Below are 10353 nucleotides of genomic sequence, written 5' to 3'. Positions count from 1 at the left end.
CCTCACCGCATATCAATCGGGGTGCGAGGCGAGGGATGGGGCGGGAAGGCCCCAACGGCTAGACGGAAGAGGCTTCAGGGCCACCTCGGAATGGTCCAAGCATCGGACGCGCTTGGGGCGACTGCCAGTGCCAACCCCTTATCCCGCGATGCGTCCGATACACAGATGGTTCCAAGGCGGCCGAGGAGCCTCACCGCATAGCAATCGGGGGTGCGAGGCGAGGGATGGGGCGGGAAGGCCCCAACGGCTAGACGGAAGAGGCTTCAGGGCCGCCTAGGAATGGTCCAAGCATCGGACACGCTTGGGGCGACTACCAGTGACAGCCCCCTATCCCGCGATGCGTCCGATACGAAGATGGTTCCAAGGCGGCCGAGGAGCCTCACCGCATAGCAATCGGGGTGCGAGGTGGGGGATGCGGCGAGATGGCCCCAACGGCTAGACGGAAGAGGCCACAGGGCCGCGTCGGAATAGTCCAAGCATCGGACGCGCTTGGGGCGACTACCAGTGACAACCCCTTATCCCGCGATGCGTCCGATACGAAGATAGTTCCAAGGCGGCCGAGGAGCCTCACCGCATAGCAATCGGGGTGCGAGGTGGGGGATGCGGCGAGATGGCCCCAACGGCTAGACGGAAGAGGCTGCAGGGCCGCCTCGGAATAGTCCAAGCATCGGACGCGCTTGGGGCCACTACCAGTGACAACCCCTTATCCCGCGATGCGTCCGATACGAAGATAGTTCCAAGGCGGCCGAAGAGCCTCACCGCATAGCAATCGGGGTGCGAGGTGGGGGATGCGGCGAGATGGCCCCAACGGCTAGACGGAAGAGGCCACAGGGCCGCCTCGGAATAGTCCAAGCATCGGACGCGCTTGGGGCGACTACCAGTGACAACCCCTTATCCCGCGATGCGTCCGATACGAAGATAGTTCCCAGGCGACCGAGGAGCCTCACCGCATAGCAATCGGGGTGCGAGGCGAGGGATGCGGCGAGATGGCCCCAAAGGCTAGACGGAAGAGGCTGCAGGGCTGCCTCGGAATAGTCCAAGCATCGGACGCGCTTGGGGCGACTACCACTGCCAACCCCTTATCCCGCGATGCGTCCGATACACAGATAGTTCCGAGGCGGCCGAGGAGGTGGGGGATGCAGCGAGATGGCCCCAACGGCTAGACGGAAGAGGCTGCAGGGCCGCCTCGGAATAGTCCAAGCATCGGACGCGCTTGGGGCGACTACCAGTGACAACCCCTTATCCCGCGATGCGTCCGATACACAGATAGTTCCGAGGCGGCCAAGGAGCCTCACCGCATAGCAATCGTGGTGCGAGGTGGGGGATGCGGCGAGATGGCCCCAACGGCTAGACGGAAGAGGCTGCAGGGCCGCCTCGGAATGGTCCAAGCATCGGATGCGCTTGGGGCGACTACCACTGCCAACCCCTTATCCCGCGATGCGTCCGATACACAGATAGTTCCAAGGCGGCCGAGGAGCCTCACAGCATAGCAATCAGGGTGCGAGGCGAGGGATGCGGCGAGAAAGCCCCAACGGCTAGAGGGAAGAGGCTTCAGGTCCGCCTCGGAATGGTCCAAGCATCGGACGCGCTTGGGGCGACTACCAGTGACAACCCCTTATCCCGCGACGCGTCCGATACACAGATAGTTCCAAGGCGGCCGAGGAGCCTCACCGCATAGCAATCGGGGTGCGAGGCGAGGGATGCGGCGAGAAGGACCCAACGGCTACACGGAAGAGGCTTCGGGGCCGCCTCGGAATGGTCCAAGCATCGGACGCGCTTGGGGCGACTACCAGTGACAACCCCTTATCCCGCGACGCGTCCGATACACAGATAGTTCCAAGGCGGCCGAGGAGCCTCACCGCATAGCAATCGGGGTGCGAGGCGAGGCGAGGGATGCGGCGAGAAGGACCCAACGGCTAGACGGAAGAGGCTTCGGGGCCGCCTCGGAATGGTCCAAGCATCGGACGCGCTTGGGGCGACTACCAGTGACAACCCCTTATCCCGCGACGCGTCCGATACACAGATAGTTCCAAGGCGGCCGAGGAGCCTCACCGCATAGCAATCGGGGTGCGAGGCGAGGGATGCGGCGAGAAGGACCCAACGGCTAGACGGAAGAGGCTTCGGTCCGCCTCGGAATGGTCAAGCATCGGACGCGCTTGGGGCGACTACCAGTGACAACCCCTTATCCCGCGACGCGTCCGATACACAGATAGTTCCAAGGCGGCCGAGGAGCCTCACCGCATAGCAATCGGGGTGCGAGGCGAGGGATGCGGCGAGAAGGACCCAACGGCTAGACGGAAGAGGCTTCGGGTCCGCCTCGGAATGGTCCAAGCATCGGACGCGCTATGGGGCGACTACCAGTGACAACCCCTTATCCCGCGACGCGTCCGATACACAGATAGTTCCAAGGCGGCCGAGGAGCCTCACCGCATAGCAATCGGGGTGCGAGGCGAGGGATGCGGCGAGAAGGACCCAACGGCTAGACGGAAGAGGCTTCGGGTCCGCCTCGGAATGGTCCAAGCATCGGACGCGCTTGGGGCGACTACCAGTGACAACCCCTTATCCCGCGACGCGTCCGATACACAGATAGTTCCGAGGCGGCCGAGGAGCCTCACCGCATAGCAATCGGGGTGCGAGGCGAAGGATGCGGCGAGAAGGACCCAACGGCTAGACGGAAGAGGCTTCGGGTCCGCCTCGGAATGGTCCAAGCATCGGACGCGCTTGGGCGACTACCAGTGACAACCCCTTATCCCGCGACGCGTCCGATACACAGATAGTTCCAAGGCGGCCGAGGAGCCTCACCGCATAGCAATCGGGGTGCGAGGCGAGGGATGCGGCGAGAAGGGACCCAACGGCTAGACGGAAGAGGCTTCAGGGCCGCCTCGGAATGGTCCAAGCATCGAACGCGCTTGGGGCGACTACCAGTGACAACCCCTTATCCCGCGACGCGTCCGATACACAGATAGTTCCGAGGCGGGCCGAGGAGCCTCACCGCATAGCAATCGGGGTGCGAGGCGAGGGATGCGGCGGAGAAGGACCCAACGGCTAGACGGAAGAGGCTTCAGGGCCGCCTCGGAATGGTCCAAGCATCGGACGCGCTTGGGGCGACTACCAGTGACAACCCCTTATCCCGCGACGCGTCCGATACACAGATAGTTCCGAGGCGGCCGAGGAGCCTCACCGCATAGCAATCGGGGTGCGAGGCGAGGGATGCGGCGAGAAGGACCCAACGGCTAGACGGAAGAGGCTTCCGGGGCCGCCTCGGAAATGGTCCAAGCATCGGACGCGCTTGGGGCGACTACCAATGACAACCCCTTATCCCGCGACGCGTCGATACACAGATAGTTCCGAGGCGGCCGAGGAGCCTCACCGCATAGCAATCGGGGTGCGAGGCGAGGGATGCGGGCGAGAAGGACCCAACGGCTAGACGGAAGAGGCTTCAGGGCCGCCTCGGAATGGTCCAAGCATCGGACGCGCTTGGGGGCGACTACCAGTGACAACCCCTTATCCCGCGACGCGTCCGATACACAGATAGTTCCGAGGCGGCCGAGGAGCCTCACCGCATAGCAATCGGGGGTGCGAGGCGAGGGATGCGGCGAGAAGGACCCAACGGCTAGACGGAAGAGGCTTCAGGGCCGCCTCGGAAATGGTCCAAGCATCGGACGCGCTTGGGGCGACTACCGTTGCCAACCCCTTATCCCGCGATGCGTCTGATACACAGATAGTTCCGAGGCGGCCGAGGAGCCTCACCGCATAGCAATCGGGGTTGCGAGGCAGATTATTGGGAAGGGAACCCCCTGGGATGCGGCTCAAGCAGTGCCCAAAGGGACTGGAATGCGGAATCACATCGAGAGACCCAAATGCTATACGAGGGCTCAAATCGAATTATCGATTTGGCCACGACATGGACGCATCGGAACGACTACCTTTGCCGAACCACTCGCAATTGCATCCATACCGAAACCAATAGACATTTCCGTTAGAGCCCTCGCATAGCATTCGGGAATCTCGCATGCCCCTCTAAATCGACCAATGCTGGCGCTCAATGAAAATCCGAGCGCTACCACCGTTCGAGCGCCAGCATTGGTCGAGTTAGAGGGGCACGGGGGAGAATGCTCCAGTCAACACCTCCCCTGATATAAGTTATTTGTCCGATTCTCGCACAACCGTAGTCTGCCTCGTCGAATCAAACAACGGTCCCAGATTCCGACTTCCGTCCGTAGAGACCCAAAAGCTAGATGGAGGCTCGCAAGAAAGAGAGTCGGCGCATAGCAATCGGGTTTCTCGAACGTTTAGGGACAGAGCTCACTTGCGGATAGGGCAAAATCCGCCAAGCAACCCAAAAGCTAGACGGGGGCTCGAATCGAATCGCCTAGGCGGCCACAACAACGACGTGTTGGATCGACTACCAGTGCCAAACCATTCAGCAAGACTAGTCTGTGTCGAGGCCGGATAGAGATTCTCAGAGAGCGCCCGCATAGCATTTAGGAGACCTGCCGCGTCCCTCACACTCGACAAATGGTGGTGCACGTTTATAAATCCGAGCGATCCCAACCCTTTCAAGCACCAACATCGGTCGAGATAGAGGGGCACGGAGGGGGCTGCGTGAGACAACACAGTCCCCTATATAAGTTATTTGTCCGATTCTCACACATCCGAAGATTGGTCATCAAATCGGACAACAGCCCAAACTTCCGACTTCCGTCCCAGAAAGCCCAAGAGCTATCTAAAACGTTCATGGCCGGAACTCGATCGCGGCTATACCAGTCGCCAAGCAACCCAAAAGCTAGACTGGAGCTCTAGTCGAATCACCTCTGTGGCCATTGCAAGGACGTGTTGGAGCGACTACCATTGCCGAACCATTCCGCAGGTCGAGTGCATACCAAGGCCGCATAGAGATTCACGATGAGCTCCTGCATAGCAATCAGGAGACTTGCCGTGTCCATCACAATCGATAAATCCTGGTGCAAGATTTTGCATCCGAGCGCTCCAACCAGTCGAGCACCAGCATCAATCGACATAAACGGGCACGGGGGGAGGATGCTCGAGAACACTACCTCCCCTATATAAGTTATTTGTCCGATTCTCAAGCAGCCGAAGTCTGGTCATCGAATCGGGTCAAAGACCACAACTTCCGACTTTACCCACAATGCAAGTCATCGAATCGAACATCGGCCCCCGAGTCGGACTCCATGCGTATGTCAGGTCATCGGACCCAAATTCCGCCTTCCTGCGCATGGCGGGCCATCAATATCAACTCGGTCATCGGACCCAAACTCCGCCTTTTTGCGTATGGCACGCCTTCAAATCGGTCATCGGACCCAAATTCCGCCTTCCTGTGCATGGCGGGCCATCAACATCAACTCGGTCATCGGACCCAAATTCCGCCTTTCTGCGCATGGCACGCCATCAACTCGGTCATCGGACCCAAATTCCGCCTTCCTGCGCATGGCAGGTCATCGGACACAAATTCAGACCTCGCCAATATGCCTACGTATCGAATCGGTCATCGGACCCAACTTCCGACTTCATCCATACTGTAGGGTCTTTGAGGTTGGCGCGGTGCGCTCAACCCAGGGAGTCGACCCATCGAAGCATACACCTCCCCTATATAAGCTATTTGTCCGATTCCCACACCTGTGTAGTTTGCACCTCTGACCAGGACATCGACCCCAACTTCCGAACTCGACTGCAACGACGGCACCAGCGCCTTGGTGCGCACCTTGCGACGCACAGTCCCAACATTCGCCTTCCTGCACATGGCAGGTCATCGGACCCAAATTCCGACCTCGCGAGTATGCCTACATATCGAATCGGTCATCGGACCCAACTTCCGACTTCATCCATACCGTAGGGTCTTTGAGGTTGGCGCGGTGCGCTCAACCCGGGGGAGTCGACCCAACGAAGCATACACCTCCCCCTATATAAGCTATTTGTCCGATTCCCACACCTGTGTAGTTTGCACCTCCGATCAAGACATCGACCCCAACTTCCGAACTCGCCTCCAACGAGCCGAACCAGCGCCTTGGTGCGCACCTTGCAACGCACAGTGCCAACATTCGCCTTCCTGCACGTGGCAGGTCATCGGACCCAAATTCCGACCTCGCGAGTATGCCTACATATCGAATCGGTCATCGGACCCCAACTTCCGACTTCATCCATACCGTAGGGTCTTTGAGGTTGGCGCGGTGCGCTCAACCCGGGGAGTCGACCCAACGAAGCATACACCTCCCCTATATAAGCTATTTGTCCGATTCCCACACCTGTGTAGCTTGCACCTCCGATCAGGACATCGACCCCAACTTCCGAACTCGACTAAAAAGACCGCACCAGCGCCTTGGTGTGCACCTTGCAACGCACAGTGTCAACATTCGCCTTCCTGCACATGGCAGGTCATCGGACCCAAATTCCGACCTCATGAGCATACCTACTAATCGAATCGGTCATCGGACCCAACTTCCGACTTCATCCATACCGTAGGGTCTTTGAGGTTGGCGCGGTGCGCTCAACCTGGGGAGTCGACCCATCGAAGCATACACCTCCCCTATATAAGCTATTTGTCCGATTCCGACACCTGTGTAGTTTGCACCTCCGCTCAGGACATCGACCCCAACTTCCGAACTCGCCTGCAACGACCGAACCAGCGCCTTGGTGCGCACCAAAAGTGCGCACTTTTGGAGGGCACTTTTCTGCGCTCCAAAGGTGCGCACTTTTGGAGGGCACTTTTTGGAGGGCACTTTTCTGCGCTCCAAAGGTGCGCACTTTTGGAGGGCACTTTTTGGAGGGCACTTTTCTGCGCTCCAAAGGTGCGCACTTTTGGAGGCACTTTTTGGAGGGCACTTTTCTGCGCTCCAAAGGTGCGCACTTTTGGAGGGCACTTTTTGGAGGGCACTTTTCTGCGCTCCAAAGGTGCGCACTTTTGGAGGGCACTTTTTGGAGGGCACTTTTCTGCGCTCCAAAGGTGCGCACTTTTGGAGGGCACTTTTTGGAGGGCACTTTTCTGCGCTCCAAAGGTGCGCACTTTTGGAGGGCACTTTTTGGAGGGCACTTTTCTGCGCTCCAAAGGTGCGCACTTTTGGAGGGCACTTTTTGGAGGGCACTTTTCTGCGCTCCAAAAGGTGCGCACTTTTGGAGGGCATCTTTTTGGAGGGCACTTTTCTGCGCTCCAAAGGTGCGCACTTTTGGAGGGCACTTTTTGGAGGGCACTTTTCTGCGCTCCAAAGGTGCGCACTTTCTGGAGGGCACTTTTGTGCACTCCAAAGGTGCGCACTTTTGGAGGGCACTTTTCCTGTGCTCCAAAGGTGCACACCTAGGTGAGCACCTTCGACCACACGCTTGTAGCACACCAAACTCTGACTTTCGACTTCATCCGCAATGCAGGGTCTTTGAGGTTGGCGCAATGCGCACAACCAGGGGAGTCGACCCATCAAACCCAACACCTCCCCTATATAAGCTATTTGTCTGATTCTCATACATGCGTAGCTGCAGGAGCAATTAGGACATCGACCCCAACTTTCGGCTTCTAAACGAAAACAGGTCTTTGATGGTTGGTGTAATGCGAACAACTAGGGGAGTCAACCCATCAAACCCAACACCTCTCCCTATATAAGCTATTTGTCTGATTCTCATACATGTGTAGTCTACAGGAGCAATTAGGACATCGACCCCAACTTTTGACTTCTTAACGAAAACAAGGTCTTTGAGGTTGACGTAATGCGCACAACCAGGGGAGTCGACCCATCAAACCCAACACCTCCCCTATATAAGCTATTTGTCCGAATTCTCATACATGTGTAGCCTGCAGGAGCCATTAGGACATTGACCCCAACTTTTGACTTCTTAACGAAAACAAGGTCTTTGAGGTTGGCGTAATGCGCCACAACCAAGGGAGTTGACCCATCAAACCCAACACCTCCCCTATATAAAGCTATTTGTCTGATTCTCATACATGTGTAGCCTGCAACAACGATTAGGACATCCACCCCAACTTCTGAATTCGTCTGCGTTGACCGCACCAAAGGTGCACGCCTTGGTGCTCACCAAAATCCGACTTCCGACTTCTTCTGCTATGCGGGGTCTTTGAGGTTGGCGCAGTGCGCACAACCAGGGAGTCAACCCACCGAATGCAACACCTCCCCTATATAAGCTATTTGTCTGATTCTCATACATGCGTAGACTGCAGCAATGATTAGGACATCCACCCCAACTTTTGACTTCTTAAACAAGACAGGGTCTTTGAAGTTGGTGCAGTGCACACAACCAGGGGAGTCGACCCATCAAACGCAACACCTCCCCTATATAAAGCTATTTGTCCGATTCTCATACCGTGTAGATCTGCAGCAGCGATTAGGACATCGACCCCAACTTTCCGATTCGTTTTGCATTGACCGCACCAAAAGGTGCACGCCTTGGTGTGCACCCTGGAGTGCACTTTGGTGCTCACCTCGGTGCACACTTTGGTGTGCACCTCGGTGTGCACCAAAGGTGCGCACCTTGGAGCGCACCAAAGGTGTACACTTTGGAGCGCACCACATAGGGTCTTTGAGAGGTTGGCGCAGTGCGCACACCAAGGTGGGTGTTGAGGTGCGTGCCGAGGTGGGTGGGTGCTAGGGTGCGCTCCATGGTGGGTGCCAGGGTGGGTGCGTGCTAGGGTGGATTCCAAAGAGGGTCATAGGGTGGGGTGCCAAGGTGGGTTGGTGATATAGTGGGTTCAAAGGTGGGTACTAGGGTGGGTTCCAAGGTGTGGTCACAAGTTGGGTGCCAGGATGCGTGGGTGTTAGGTTGGGTGCCAAGGTGGGCTCCTGCGTGGGTGGGTGCTAGGGTGGGTTTCAAGGTGGACGCGAGGGGCGGGTGCCAAGGTGGGTAACAAGTTGGGTGTTAGGATGGGTGAGTGCGTAGAGTGGGTGCCAAGGTGGGTGGGTGCTAAGGTGGATGCCAAGGTGGTTCACAGGGTGGGTGGGTTCTAGGGTGAGTTCCAAGGTGGGTCACAGGTTCAGTGCTAGGGTGGGTGTCAAGGCGGGTGTCGAGGTGCCTGGGTGCTAGGGTGTGGATGCCAATGTGGGTCATAGGGTGGGTACTAGGGTGGGCTGCAATGTGGGTGCCAAGGTGGGTAACATGCTCGGTGGGTTCTAAATTGGGTGCCAGGGTGGGTGTGCACCCACCTTGCCCGAGGTGGGTGCCAATGGTGCCAGTGTGGGTGGGTGCTAAGGTGGATGCCAAGGGTGGGTGAGAAGGTGGGTGATAGGTTGAGTGGTAGGATGGGTGGGTGCCAAGATGGGTCACAGGGTGGGTGCAAGGGTGGTAGGTGCTAGGGTTGGTGTCAGGGTGGGTGGGTGCTAGGTTGGGTTCCAAGGTGGGTGCGAGGGTGAGTGTCAAGGTGGGTCACAGGTTAGGTGCTAGGATGGGTGAGTGCTAGGGTGCAAAGGTGCCAGGGTGGGTGCTAGGATGGGTCGATGCTAGGGTGAGTGGCAAGGTGGGTCCACAAGTGTCAAGGGGGGTGCCGAGGTGGGTGCCAAGTCGGCGACTGCTATGGTGGATGCCAAGGTGGGTCACGGGGTGGGTGCCAAGTTGGCTAGGTTGGGTTCCAAGGTGGGTGCCAACGTGGGTGCTAGGGTGCGTGGGTTAAAGGGTGTGTCACAACGTGGGTGCCAGGATGGGTGCGCACCCACACTGGCCAAGACGGGTGCGGGGTGCAAGGTTGGGTTCCAAGCCCGGTCACAGGCTGGGTGCTAGGATGGGTGGTGCCAAGGTGGGCACCAGGGTGGGTGCACCACCCTGGCCAAGGTGGGTCACGGGGTGGGTCCTAGGTGTGGGTAACGGGGTGGGTACTAAGGTGCGTGCCAAGGTGGTCATAGGGTGGGTGCCAAGGTGGGCACCAGGGTGGGTGTGCACCAACCCTAGCCAGGGTAGGTCACGGGGGTGGTTGTCGGGGTGGGCGTCAAGGAGCCAAGGTGGGTGGCAAGTAGCCAAGTTGCGTGCCAAGGTGGGTGTCGGGGTGGGTGCCAAGGATCCAAGGTGGGTGCCAAGGAACCCAAGGTGGGTGTCTGGGTGGGGTGCCGAGGTGGGAGCCAGGGTGGGTCCCAAGGTGAGTGCAAAGGTGGGTGCCAGGGTCAAGGTGAGTGCCAATGTGGGTTCCAAGGTGCCTAGGGTCAGGGTGAGTGCCAATGTGGGTTCAAAGGTGCTAAGTTGGGTGCGAGGTTGGGTGCGAGGGTGGGTGGGTGCAAAGGTGTTGCTAGGTGGAAGCCGGGTGGGTCGGCATCCCATGGGTGTCGAGTTGGGTGCCTGATGGGTGCTTCTTGTCAAGTTTTAGTCGTCGGGACTCATTTCGAGCCTTAGAGGTCCGTTTCATTGTCC

This window comes from Cryptomeria japonica, unplaced genomic scaffold, assembly GCF_030272615.1.
Source record: "Cryptomeria japonica unplaced genomic scaffold, Sugi_1.0 HiC_scaffold_58, whole genome shotgun sequence".
NCBI lineage: Eukaryota > Viridiplantae > Streptophyta > Pinopsida > Cupressales > Cupressaceae > Cryptomeria > Cryptomeria japonica.
Note: the sequence above shows the minus strand (reverse complement) of the source record.